This window comes from Coenobita brevimanus, chromosome 78, assembly GCF_032717465.1.
Source record: "Coenobita brevimanus isolate Jiangsu-jjx chromosome 78, ASM3271746v2, whole genome shotgun sequence".
Classification (NCBI taxonomy): domain Eukaryota; kingdom Metazoa; phylum Arthropoda; class Malacostraca; order Decapoda; family Coenobitidae; genus Coenobita; species Coenobita brevimanus.
Window position 1 is genome coordinate 28,795,951 of NC_137031.1, and position 12,500 is coordinate 28,808,450.

Genomic DNA, 12,500 nt, shown 5'->3' on the forward strand with positions numbered 1-12,500 from the left:
CACTGTTCACCACTACCTTTGGTTCATCATTCTTCAAACACTGCTCACCTATGATATCCCTGTTTTCCCCCTTCATCTGATTCACCACGTGAAATACCATATTCTTCCCTTCAGTGCTATTTTGGTTATTCAGTAAAAGTCTCTGAGACTCAGATTTTGCCCTGTATACCCCCTTTCTAGCCCTACACCTGACAACCAAGTATTCCTCCCTGTTACCACCAATTTTCCATTCCCAGAAAGACCACCTTTCTCCTTAACTGCGGTTTCTACACCCCCATCCCACCATACATATTACCTTATGTCTTGGAAGGCCTCTTGTCCATCCACGCACTGAATCAGAAACTTTTAGGTAGATTTTTATTGAGAGCTTTGTACCATTCATTAACACTTCCGTACTCCTTGTTCAGCCACCACACTACTAATCTCGCTATAGAAGGCATCCCTTACTGCTTGATTTTTCAACTTCCACATTTTCCTCCTAGGTGCATAGGTCTTCACCACCCACTTATCAAGCACCACGTCACATATCAGTAAATTGTGTTGCTGCACGTACTCTTCCCTCCCTATAACTTTAACATCCCTCACCAACCTCCTGTTAGCCCTCCTGTCCAGAGAATATGCAATTTAGTTACTATATAGGTAATCAACCAACTCTGTCTTTTCCTAAAATGTGTGTTGCACATGATCTTGTTAATTGCCTCCCCAAATTTGAGTATTCTGTCCTCTTCCACATTCCTCATACCATATGCGCATCCCCCATGTACCCCTCCATATCCTGGAGCTGCTTCACCTACATGACCATTTAAGTCCCCTCCCAAAACTACAATCTCATCGTCCCCCATACTGCCTTTTTTTTTTTTTTTTTAATGTGTCCATTGGGTGGTAATCTTATAATCAACCAACACATGTTCCCTCCATGACAACAAATGGGTTGGTGGAGGGTCAGTGCCCCTCCATGGAAAAAGACTAACTAAAAATACGAACAAGAAGCCTCGGACCAGGACTGACCAACAGGTGAAGACTAAGGACCGAACAAAGGACATGGTACAGATTGCGACATGGAATGTAAGGGGTGCAAATGACGAGGTGAGAGAGATTGTGCAGGCACTTGAGGATGCAAAAGTGGATGTATGTGGATTAACTTAAACTAAATGAAGAGGTAAAAGTGTGAGAGAATGGGAGTATGGATGGGGTATATGTGCAGGAGTAGGTGAGAATGAGAGGGCAAAAGGAGTGTGTATTATTGTGGGTAATAGATGGAAGGAGAATATAAGAGAGTATGTATCAGTTGGCTCAATGATTGTGTGGGTAAGACTGAAAGTTGGACTACAAATGTGGGAGATTGGGTATGTGTATGCAAGATCGTGCAAGCAGCATGAGAGAAGAGTTCTGGACAAATGTGAAAATGTGCATGGAAAGTTTGAATGGAATGAGAGAGTGTTTTTGATTGGAGATGTGAATGGAAATGTAGGAAATGCGAAGGTGAATGGGGTGTGTCTGCAGAGATGGATGAGACTGGCAGTGGTCTAGTGGACATTATGCCAGGAGGGAGTCGGTGATAACCAATACCCTCATTAGACACAAAATGATTCACGGGTATACGTGGCAAGTGATGAGATGGGTGGGTGGTGAACTGAATGAACGGAAGGCACTGATTGATTATGTGTGTGTGGATGATTGGATGAGTAGATGTGTAATGGATGCAAGAACACATAGAGGCTGGAGGAGTGGACCTTCTGACCGCCACTTGGTGGTGGTGAGAATCAAGGTTCAAAAGAAATGGAGGAATAGAAGAGGGGAAGGACAGGAGGAAGTAGTTCATACAAGAAGGTTCAAAAGATTACAAAAGGATGGAAAAAGGAATAATATATGAGAGAAGGGAGGGGCGGTTGGGCAAATATGAAAAGGAGCAGATGGGGGATGTTGAAGGTGTGTGCAAGATATTCACAGAAGAAATCTGTGCAGCATGTGTGGTGGTGTGTGGGGTGAAGAGAAGACGAAAGGGGGTGCAAGGGACATCATGGTGGAATGAAGAGGTGAGACAGGCTGTGGCACAAAAGAAAGAAAGCATACATTGTGTGAACGAGATACAGGGGTGAGGAAGAAGTTGACAGACGGAAGAGAAGGTTATATGTAGAAAGGAAGAGAGAAGTGAAAAGATTAGTAAGAGCGAGTAAGAAGAGAGTGGATGAGGAATTTGGAAGGAATTTGAGTGTAAACTGGAGGGAATGTATGAAAATGTTCTGGAAAGAGGTAATGAGAGCTAGACAGAGTGTCAGAGAAGTGAGTTGGGGAGTCTATCTATCGATAAATTGCCAGATCCCTTAATCCCGTAAGGGGTAGCCACAAACAAATCGCCTCCATGTCGCTGTCTCCCGCCATTTCACTGCCCTGCTCCCAACTCACACCCTCCTCCCTCATATATCTCTCCACTCCATCCCTCCATCTCATCCTTGGCCTCCCCCTCCCTCTCCCCCCCTCCACATCACTCACATACACTCTCCTCGCCAGCATCTCACTCTCCATCCTGTCCACAAGGCCAAATCATCTTAATGTGTTTTTCCTTATGCTACCTATCACATCCAAATCCACACCACAAGACTCCATCACTTCCTCATTTGTCAGTCTGTCTCCATGTCACTCCACATGCTCCTTCCAAATAACTTTTCATTCGGGGAGTGAAAGATAAAAATGGTAGATTACAAGTTCAGAAGGCAGAAAAAGTGAGCAGATGGAGAGAACACTTTAAAGAATTATTGAAAATACAGAATGAAAGGAATACGAGTATAAGTGGCAGAGGAATGCTAGGAGAAGGAGGAATGTGAGAAGAGAGGAAGAAAGGAGTAGGATGGAAATTGTGGAAGCATTGAAGAAAGTCAAAATGGGGAAAGACCCAGGAATTGATAGGGTGAGTGGTGAAATGCTGAATCATGGGGGAGAGATAGTAGTAGAATGGATGTGGTAGATGTGCAGATTGGCCTGGGAGGAAGGTAGAGTCCCGGAGGATTGGAAGTCAGGTATAATTATTCCCATTTACAAAGGAAAAAGGGAAAAAGAAGTGCGTGATAATCATAGGGGCATTTGTCTTCTTAGTGCAATAGGAAAAGTATATGGTAGGATATTTACTGACAGAGTTAGGGAAATAACAGAGGAATTGATTGGTTGGTATAGATTCGTCCACCTTCAAGAGTGAAGAGTGGACACGGGCAGACAAGAAGTTCATCAGTGAGAAAGGGCATAGGGTATGGTAAACAGTGGAAGGTGGCTAAGAGGAGGAAGAAGGTGGAGATGTTTTAAGAAGCAAAGAAGAGGAAGGAAATTAGTAGGTGTTGCTGTGACTGTAGCAATCTTAGGGGGATGGGATGCTCTGTTGGTAGACAAGGGAAGGCATGGGAAATGGGATAGATGGAGTTGATAAGGTGAGGGAAGCAGAGGTAAGTTGGGGATGGTGCATTGTAGATGATTGAGTGAGATGACGGTGAGTTAGGAGGTTGATGCAAGAGGCTAGGGTGGTGGGGGATAGATAAAAAACAAGGTGGAGGAGGGAGGAAACTGGGGAAAGGAACATGATTTCCGCAGCAGTGTGCACTCTAGAGACTCTGCTGATGAGAGACAGAAATAGCAGTGTGGAGGGAGGGTGGTGGCAGGGCAATCGAGCATGTAATGAAGTAAGGGCCAATCGTCCGTGTGCTGACAGTGTGCACAAGGCTCAGGGCTGTTATGGGTGATTTGAGAGAAACAGGGGTAACCAAGGCAAAATTGATGAACTCATTCAGTTAGCAAATTAAGGGTATAGGGGGGAAAAAAAAAGGTGATTTGTAAGCTGTGGGGTGAGCCAGGTGGCTGAGTACGAACCCCTTGCAAATAGGACCTCGTGATTGGCGATGGTGAGGTCATGGATGGAGCATGCAATTGTATGGCCTATGCGTGAGAGACTGGCTGGGAGAGGGAACGTGATGTGTGGGAGAGCGGTGGCAAAGTGGGCAGCAGTGTTGGCAAGCTCATTGCCCGAGACGCCTGCATGTCCTGGCAGCCAGTGCAGGAGAATCTCACCCCTGTAGCAAGAGATGGAGTCGGCTACAGCATGAATTGAGATCAACAGGTGAGCAAAGTCGTTGAAGCATCTGGTGCAAAGCCCATACAGAGATGAGAGTGAATCAGTGTGGACGACTACACAGAGCCTATGATGAAGTAGAGCATGGCGTAGGGTGCCTAAAATGGCGACCAACTCTGTTTCATACATGGTAGTCCCCGTGGGAAGCCGCCAGGTCTCGACCAGACCATCACAGATGACTGCAGCACCTGCAGACCCCTCAGGTGAAACAGATCCATCTGTGTAATATTCGAAGGTGTAGTGCAAGTGGAGGGATGAGATTCTCTCGAGGCATTGCTGGCGGAGGAGAGCAGGAATAAATGCTCTGGGAACGTTGCTTGTGGGGCCAAACAGCATATGGCAGGGGGTTGCCAAGGAGGAGGGGGGAAATAGGATAATGTGAGTCAGGGCCTTCTTGGAGTATGGGCGATCGGCCAAAGTTGTGGATTAAACTGATGACAGAGTGTTCTCGGTCCTTTCCAGGATGCGGGTTGGGAGGTCGTGCTATGCTTCTCTGCAACAGCATGGAAACAGGAAGCTGAGGCCTGTGTAGGCATAGTTGAGCTATGGTTGCTGCCGATATACTTCGGATCCTGTGCATAAGGGAAGGAAAGCAGCTTTTGATTCCAAGGTTCTCCAGTCACGTCAACATGGGGTCTCCCAGTATGAAACGGAGTGCCCTGTTCTGCAGGGCCTCCAAGGAGCAGCGCTGAGCTTCAGAATACCCTGCAAGACAGATGGCGCCGTAGTCAACAAGGACTGTATGGCGTGGGAGTAGGTTTTGAGTACGTGATTGGAGGCCCCTAGAGATCGGCATGCAAGTGCTCTAAGTGCACTGATCCTGGGGGCGGCTCTCTCCAGCAGATAGCAGATGTGAGGGGCAAAGGACAGACAGCTGTCAAACCACACCCTCAAGTATTGGTGACTGTGAACTAGGTCCAAATGATGTACCCGAGAAGGGGAGGGTGCTCTGGAGGGCGCATGCCGAAGTACATATATTTGGTCTTGTTGAAGTTGATCTTGAGACCAAGTTCGCAGCACCTATCATGAAGGAGGGTTAGAGCAGCCATGGCCTGATTGTGTGAGGCTTTGTGGGAGAGAACAAGCACCAGGTCATCTGCATAGCAGAGGAGCAAGGCGTTGCAGCCGAAGTCGATGGACAGCAAGCTTTCTACTAGGGCGTTGAAAAGGAAAGGGCTGAGCACACTTCCTTGTGGAGTTCCGTTAGAGTGAGGGTAGGAAGGGGAGAGCTGACCCTGGAAAAGGACACAGGCAGTGCGATCAGTGAAGAAATCCCTGATCCAAGAAAGGAGTCTGCCACTGATTCCCTTCTCAGCAAGTGCTGCAAGGACCGCTTCAGGGTTGGCTAACTAAAAGGCTTTCTCTAAATCAAGGAAGACAGCAGTTCCTCTGCCACTTCTTAGCTTGCCTAGAAACGAGGCAGGGCACTGAGGGGCACTACAGCCAGGCAAGTAGGCAAAAAGCCTAGGGTGCAAAGGGCCTAGTTTCCAGGCAAGGCAAGAGAGGACCAACCTCTCAGCTATGTTGGCTATATGGCTGAGAAGTGATATGGGTCTCATGGCAGCTGGGTCTTTGGGCTTAGGTAAGGGGTGAATAACTGCATTCTTCCCTGATCTAGGAACTCTTCCATCCTCCCACAATCGGTTAAAGAGATCGAATAGAAAGGTTTAGCCCCTCTGGACCGATCTTACTAGGAGAGAATAGGTGAGGCCGTCAACTCTAGGGGCAGTGTCCTTTTTGCCGAGGAAAGCACTCTCCAGTTCTTCGAGAGTGAAGAGGCAGTCAGTGTCATCAGGGTGTGGGCAAGCAGCATCTATGGAGTCCCTTCTCGGGCCTCTGAGGTGCACATGCTCATCCCTGATAGACTGGAGAAGGTTGGTGGGTGAGGTTCTCTCAGCGAAGTGGACAACTAGTCGATTGGCTTCTCCTGCAGGATGTGGGTGCGGGGGGGGGCGGTTTATTGTGTGAGACTCGTTTGATCTTCATCCACATCTCCTTCAGGGAGGAGTGTGGATCGAGAGATCAGCACCATCTTATCCAAGCCTCTTCCTTTAAGTGTCGCTTTTCCTGTGAGACATGACACACAACTGCAGCCAGGTACTGCCCTGTGATGTCAGAAGGCCCTCTTATGTGAGCCTTGTGGGCTGCACTAAGCCTGTGGTTGAGCTCATGGACTTTCTTGTCATAGTACCAGTGGTCTTTGATGAGACAGCGTGTTGGTCTGGAGAGGGGCATTGCCTGTGCAGCAGCGCGCTTGAGTGCATGAGCAACACTCATGATCATCGAGGGAGGGATGGGGTGTAACATTGTTGAGTAGAGTCGAAACAGTCTCCTCATACCCTCTCCAGCGAGCCTTGTGTAGGTTCCAGTGGGAGTGGGTGGGCAGCAGGGGTGTGGGAGTGGCAACATGTAGTTCAGTCACTATGTCAAAGTGGTCACTAGTGAGGAACTGATGTAGGAACTATGCAGAGTCGCTGGCAAGAGGTGAGGAGTCTAGTGAGAGGTCTAGTCTTCCACCACGAATATGGGTGGGTTAAGAGGTGTTGTTCAACAAGGTCATGCCCAGTACTTCCTCGAGAACATCGGCGAGGTGTCTCCCAACTTTGTTTGCTGGGAGGGGAGAGAAGAGGAGAGGATGGTGCGTTGAAGTCTCCGCCAATAAAAGAGGGTTCTTTAGGCGCCAGGGTCAAAATTTCACTGAGATCAAGAGTGCCATCATGGCTTTTGTAGAAGTTGAAAATGTTGAGGGAGGAGGTGGCGAGGAGCAGGACCATGCCCTGCACTTCGACACCCTCACCACAGAACATAGGTGGTAGGTAGGCAGTGTGGAGGATATGGTTCTTGATGAGGATCGTGCATCCCCTGGAGGCACCTGGGATCTGGGAGAGAAAGTGGCCCAGATAACCTCTGAGTCTTAGAGTGGAGTCCCGGGGAAGAAGAGTCTCCTGCAGGAGGATGACATGAAAATCATCCTTAGCAGCCACCTCATGAAGATGGCCTGACTTGCTCCTTGCCCCTAGGCAGTTCCACTGCAAGATGCAGAGGCTTGGCATTGGTTGTCCAGTTTCTGCTGGGGGGATGAGGGCAAGGTAGCCCTTTTGTAGGATTGGCTGGTGCAGTGAGGGCAAGGGATGCAGTGCTTGTGGGTTGTTGGGGAGCTGCTGGAGTAGGCTGATCGGGAGCTGGGTGGCATGTCATGGGGGTGAGGGAGGGAAGGGTTACATCCATCACACGGTCTATGATGCTAGCAACCAATCCTTGGAGTGGGGTTGGGTCGAGCTTGGCATTGAGGATGCCTACCAGGCTCTCGGCAAACAGTAGGGCAAAGTCGTGGAGGACAGCGCAGTTTCCCCACACGGAGGGAGATTGCAGGTGGGTCCTGGTGGGCACCGTTTGGAGATTGAAGGGGCTGCTGAAGTGGAGCTGCACGTGCCTGGGAGGTGGTGGCTGGGGCAGCCGTGAGGGTGGTTGGGGGGTGAGCAGTAAGAAGGGGAGGGAAGTCTGCTGTGGTGGGAGGGGGAGGTGGGGTGGCCTTGGCCTTGATTTGGCTGCCCCAGATGAAGGTGCCTGGAGGGGCCAGGTTGGGGTTGGCTTGGGCCTTCTCCTGAACCCAGATAACCTGGTAAAGACAGCCCTGGTTCACTAAGGCAAGTCTGGCAGGGTAGCTCAGCTGCTAGGCATGATGTTTGCTGGAGCAATTCGGGCATCAGACAGGGATCGACTCACCTGCCTTGAACCAGGCCAGGCAAAGATCTATGTTGTGATCCATGCTGCAGATTCCACAGGTGTAGGGGCAGTTGCAGGTGGACTTGTGATGCCCGAACCTGTGGCAGGTGAAGTAGCAGAGAGGCTCTGGGAAAAAGGGGAAGAGATGGAACATCCCCCAGTTCCCCAGAGTGAGCTCTGGGATGAGAGGGCCTCGCAGGGTGATGAGGACTTGCCAAATTTCCTCTCTGCTCCGCGCCTTTTGGCACCTTTCAGCAGTCTCCACTAAGTGGTGGGCTAGTAGTATTTCTACAGGCATGTGTCAACAATAGCCCGTTACTATGGCTTTTGTGGTTTGTGTCCCCAGGGTGAGCTCGGTCCTCACATGGAAGGTCTCGTCTCGAGCAGCGGTTTGAAGGAGGTTGTAGGACTCCTCATCCAAGGGTGAGTACGGAGCTCCCATTTCAGGCCATTGTGTTGGAACATCGGATGCCTGGGATCTATGCTTTGACAGTTGCCACAGCTTCGTAGGAAGAGGCGAAGCCCAATTGGAGGGCAATGCGGAATACTGGGATATATGAGGGGGAGGAAAGGGGTGAGAGGCCACTGTGACTGATGGGCGTGGAGGGTTTTGTCGAGGCCTGAGGGGGAGTTTCCCTGCTTGGGCTTCTTTTGTCTCTTGCAGACAAGAGTGAAGCCGTCATCGTCAGTGGCTGCTGTGGGAAATGAGTTTGAGGCATGGGAAGAGCTGAGAGAGGGCTCAGGAGCAGTGTTGGGGGCGATCTTAATACCTTCATGGAGTCGAACTGCCTTCTGTGGGTGGTGGAAGGAGGTGGATGCAGTGGCTGAGGTTGCAGAGGGGGAAGAGCTGGAAGAATTGTCATCGTGGGCAGGAGCAACGGGTGACTCCTCAGTGGAGTCGGAGCTAGAGGAGGGAGCCTGACATGCTTGATTATGGGGTGGGGGCCCTTCTTTGCAATGGATCGGGCAGCGGTGGCGTTGGACGGGCAGGTGGGGGTGGGGATGAGCGACCGAGGCATGCTGGAGGAAGAAGGGGTGGCGGTGGAGGAGATGGAGGTAGCAGTGGCGGTGGCTTTGACGTGTGGCCTGGGGGTGGAGGAGACGCGCTTCATCATGGAGGAGGAGAGGCGTGGGCATGAGGCACCTGGAGGACATAAGGAGGGGAAGCCTGCATGGCTAGAGCCACGCAATCGAAGAAGATAAAAATATACTAGGTGACAATGTATACCATCACTAGGGCTAATGCGAGGATTTATAAACTTCAGCTCAGATGTACATTTGTAAAAATACAGAAAGCACACTACCAGCACAGAGGGCAGAAAACACACTTGTTTATATATATATATATATATATATATATATATATATATATATATATATATATATATATATATATATATATATATATATATATATATATATATACCAGGAAACCATTTACTACGTTGGGTGGTAACCATATAACCAAATTTTGGCACCTGGTGGTTTAGTGGGTAAATATTGCGCTCCAATCGGATTGAGCCGGTGAAGTTTTATATCCAATGGATGGTTGGGGTTGATTGCTCATGTAATGCCACTCAGGGATGAGTGAGGCTGGTCACTGTCATCTTAAATGTTGGGACCAACTGCCTAGCCCCGGGCTCCTGCGCTCCTCATGGAGCAATGTTCGAATGGATGATGGATGGATGGAGATATATATATATATATATATATATATATATATATATATATATATATATATATATATATATATATATATATATTTTATATATACAAATATATATATATATATATATATATATATATATATATATATATATATTTTATATATACAAATATATATATATATATATATATATATATATATATATATATATATATATATATATATATATATATATATATATATATATACTGTTATATATAAATATAATATTCATAAGTCAATTGGGGTAAAAAAATTTAGGGGGGGGGGTAGTTAGGGTAAAAAGAAACATGGCCACTTTCTCCCTTGATTTTTAGTTTTTTTTTTTTTTTTATTCCCCCCTCCCCAAATCTGATGCAATAGCCATTCAACACATATCTCAGTTTTTATGTCAATCGCATTTATATACCTCAGAAAACTTAGATTAAAATCTAGTATTTTTCATTCCATTTCAACTTTTTTGAGGTTTTCATATAACTCTTTGCCATTCAGGGGATAGTAGCCTTACGCTAATTATTATTCTGCTTTCAGGTTTTCAGTACTTCCATTTTAAATAATGAGACACATCATCGTCATTACTCCAGCTCTGAGGATATAAATATAGGTATGTAATTTTTTTACCCCATTGCCAAATCATTATTTTGGGATAAATAACTCCCAAGGTTTTATTTACCCCAACATGTTTTTTTTATTTACCCCATTCGTACAAAAGCAATAAAAATCAAAGTTTTTGGTGGAAGAAACTGTCAATAGCCAAAATCTAAAATACATAATCTACATATGTGACATTCACCTGCTCTTTCTTTTATTACAGGCACTTCATTGTAACTGGGCAGCACAGAAGCTACAATGCCACGAACCTACAAACCAAAAACCAAACTGTATACGGAGGCTTCAGTTGCAGCCGCTATTCAGGACGTTGCAGATGGTGCATCCGTGAGGTCTACAGCAAAGAAATATCATATGTCCACATTCATGCTTCGCCAAAGGTGCCAACACAGTCAGGGTTTGATTGCACTCAAGAAACAAGGTGCCAAACAGCGACTGGCACCAGATATGGAGGAAAAGCTTGCTGGGTACATAAAGCGCATGGCCGAGTTAGGATCTGGGCCCACCCTGAATGAAATGATTGAAATTGTTGGAGATTACTTAAGGGCCAACGAACTAAGTCATCTGTTTAATGACAAAAATCCGGGTTATGACTGGGCCAAAAACTTTATGCAGAGGCATAAACTCTCCTTGAAGAAGAGTGGACTTACGCAAATAGCCCGAAAAAATGTTACTTCAGACCCATTTGTAATTTATGGATTTTATTTACTGCTGGAGGCTGAACTTAACAGACTGGGAATTGCTGATCGACCAGAGCGTTTCTGGAACCTAGATGAAAGTGGGTTCCCAACAGATCCTTCCAAATGGAAGACAGTGGGACCAATTGGAAGTAAAACACTTCGTGTATCATGTGGTGCTAATAAGGGAAACACAACAGTACTTGCTAGTGTGCTGTGCCGATGGTACAGCTCTTGATCCTTTGATTGGGTTTAAAGGGAAGAACATCATGAGTAACTGGCGTGGGGATCAAGCTCTACGAGACACTTACTACCCTGCTAGCGACAGTGGTTGGATGACAGCAGATATTTTCCATGCATGGCTTGAGAAGTTTGTCGAGAGGACCAAGGACACACGCCCACTGGGTTATTGACGGGCACCTAACACATACTTCTGCTTCAACCATTGAGCTGGCAATGAAAGAAAATATAACCATAATCAAGCTGCCAGCCCATACCACTGATGTGCTGCAGCCATTGGATGTGGCCTGCTTCAACCCTTTGAAAACCTATTATGAAAAGAAACTCACTGAAAGAGTTCACCAAACTGGGACACGGGAACCACTGCGCAAGGCTGCCTTTGTCAATCTGATAAGCGAAATTTGGCGTCTTGGCTTATCTGAGAACATAAAGTCCGGGTTCCGTGCAACTGAGATCTACCCTGTGAATTCTTCAAAGTACCAAGTGGAACGACTTGACAAAGTAAAACTTGCAGCCTACAAACGCTGGGTGGATGCTGGTAAACCAGTTCAGGAAGATGGCTCCCCTCTTTTCACAGTCCTGCAAGCAGCTGAAAATGTTGATTCTCAATGTGCTACTGCACCTATTGAGCCTCTGCCAGGACCATAGTCTGAAGACCCAAGCACATCAGGTCAAGTGAATGCAAAATGCAAGTTGGACTACACCCCTACCATGTCTTCCACAACAAGTTCTCCAGTGCTGGAGAAATCACCAAGTACGTTAATCAAAGAACTACAGAAATTTGCACCTGAAGGGATGCGCTACAGTGTCACCTTAGTGCCTAAAGAGGATAAGACAACCTTAGATCAAATTATCAAGTCACGTGGTTGGCCCAGCACAACAGCTCAGCCAGCTAAGCGACATCGCATCTCGATGCATGGGGCGGTGTTAACAGACGCAGAATATAGAAAGCAACGCAAAGAAAAAGAAGAAGCTAAGAAACCTAAAACAAAACATCCAAAGAAAAAACAAGATGTACAGTACCGGTACATGAATCATCTGAATCAGAAGTGGATTCCCCAGCACAGTCCGTTGATGACTCTGACACCACAGGTTCTTTGTCAGATATAGACGATGCAAATGTGGAAGCCTTAGAAAAGACTGTGAAGTCAGCATTAGAGCGTAGACTTGCACGTGACAGACTTCCAAAGTGTAGTGATGTTAAAGAGGGGGCCTTCTTTCCTGTGTACTATGACAAGCCATTAACATATTACTGAGGAAAAGTTATAAGGATGTTCAAGGACGATGATGATGGTGATGTAACAGAAGCAGAAATGATGTTCCTGAAACGCTCTATTCCATTTAGTGATCCTCATTGTCATAGGTGGGACTGGCCAAAAGTAGAAGATAGGGAGGTTATCAATGTGTCACGCTTGCTAGCTGGTCCAAC

General features: G+C 47.0%; 1 protein-coding gene across 1 annotated transcript in view; it reads right to left on the reverse strand.

Annotated features, from left to right (window-relative positions):
* Positions 1-12,500, reverse strand: part of LOC145408781 (protein white-like) — a 282,276-nt gene that overhangs the window by 253,438 nt on the left and 16,338 nt on the right. The gene's annotated exons all lie outside the window — the stretch shown is intronic.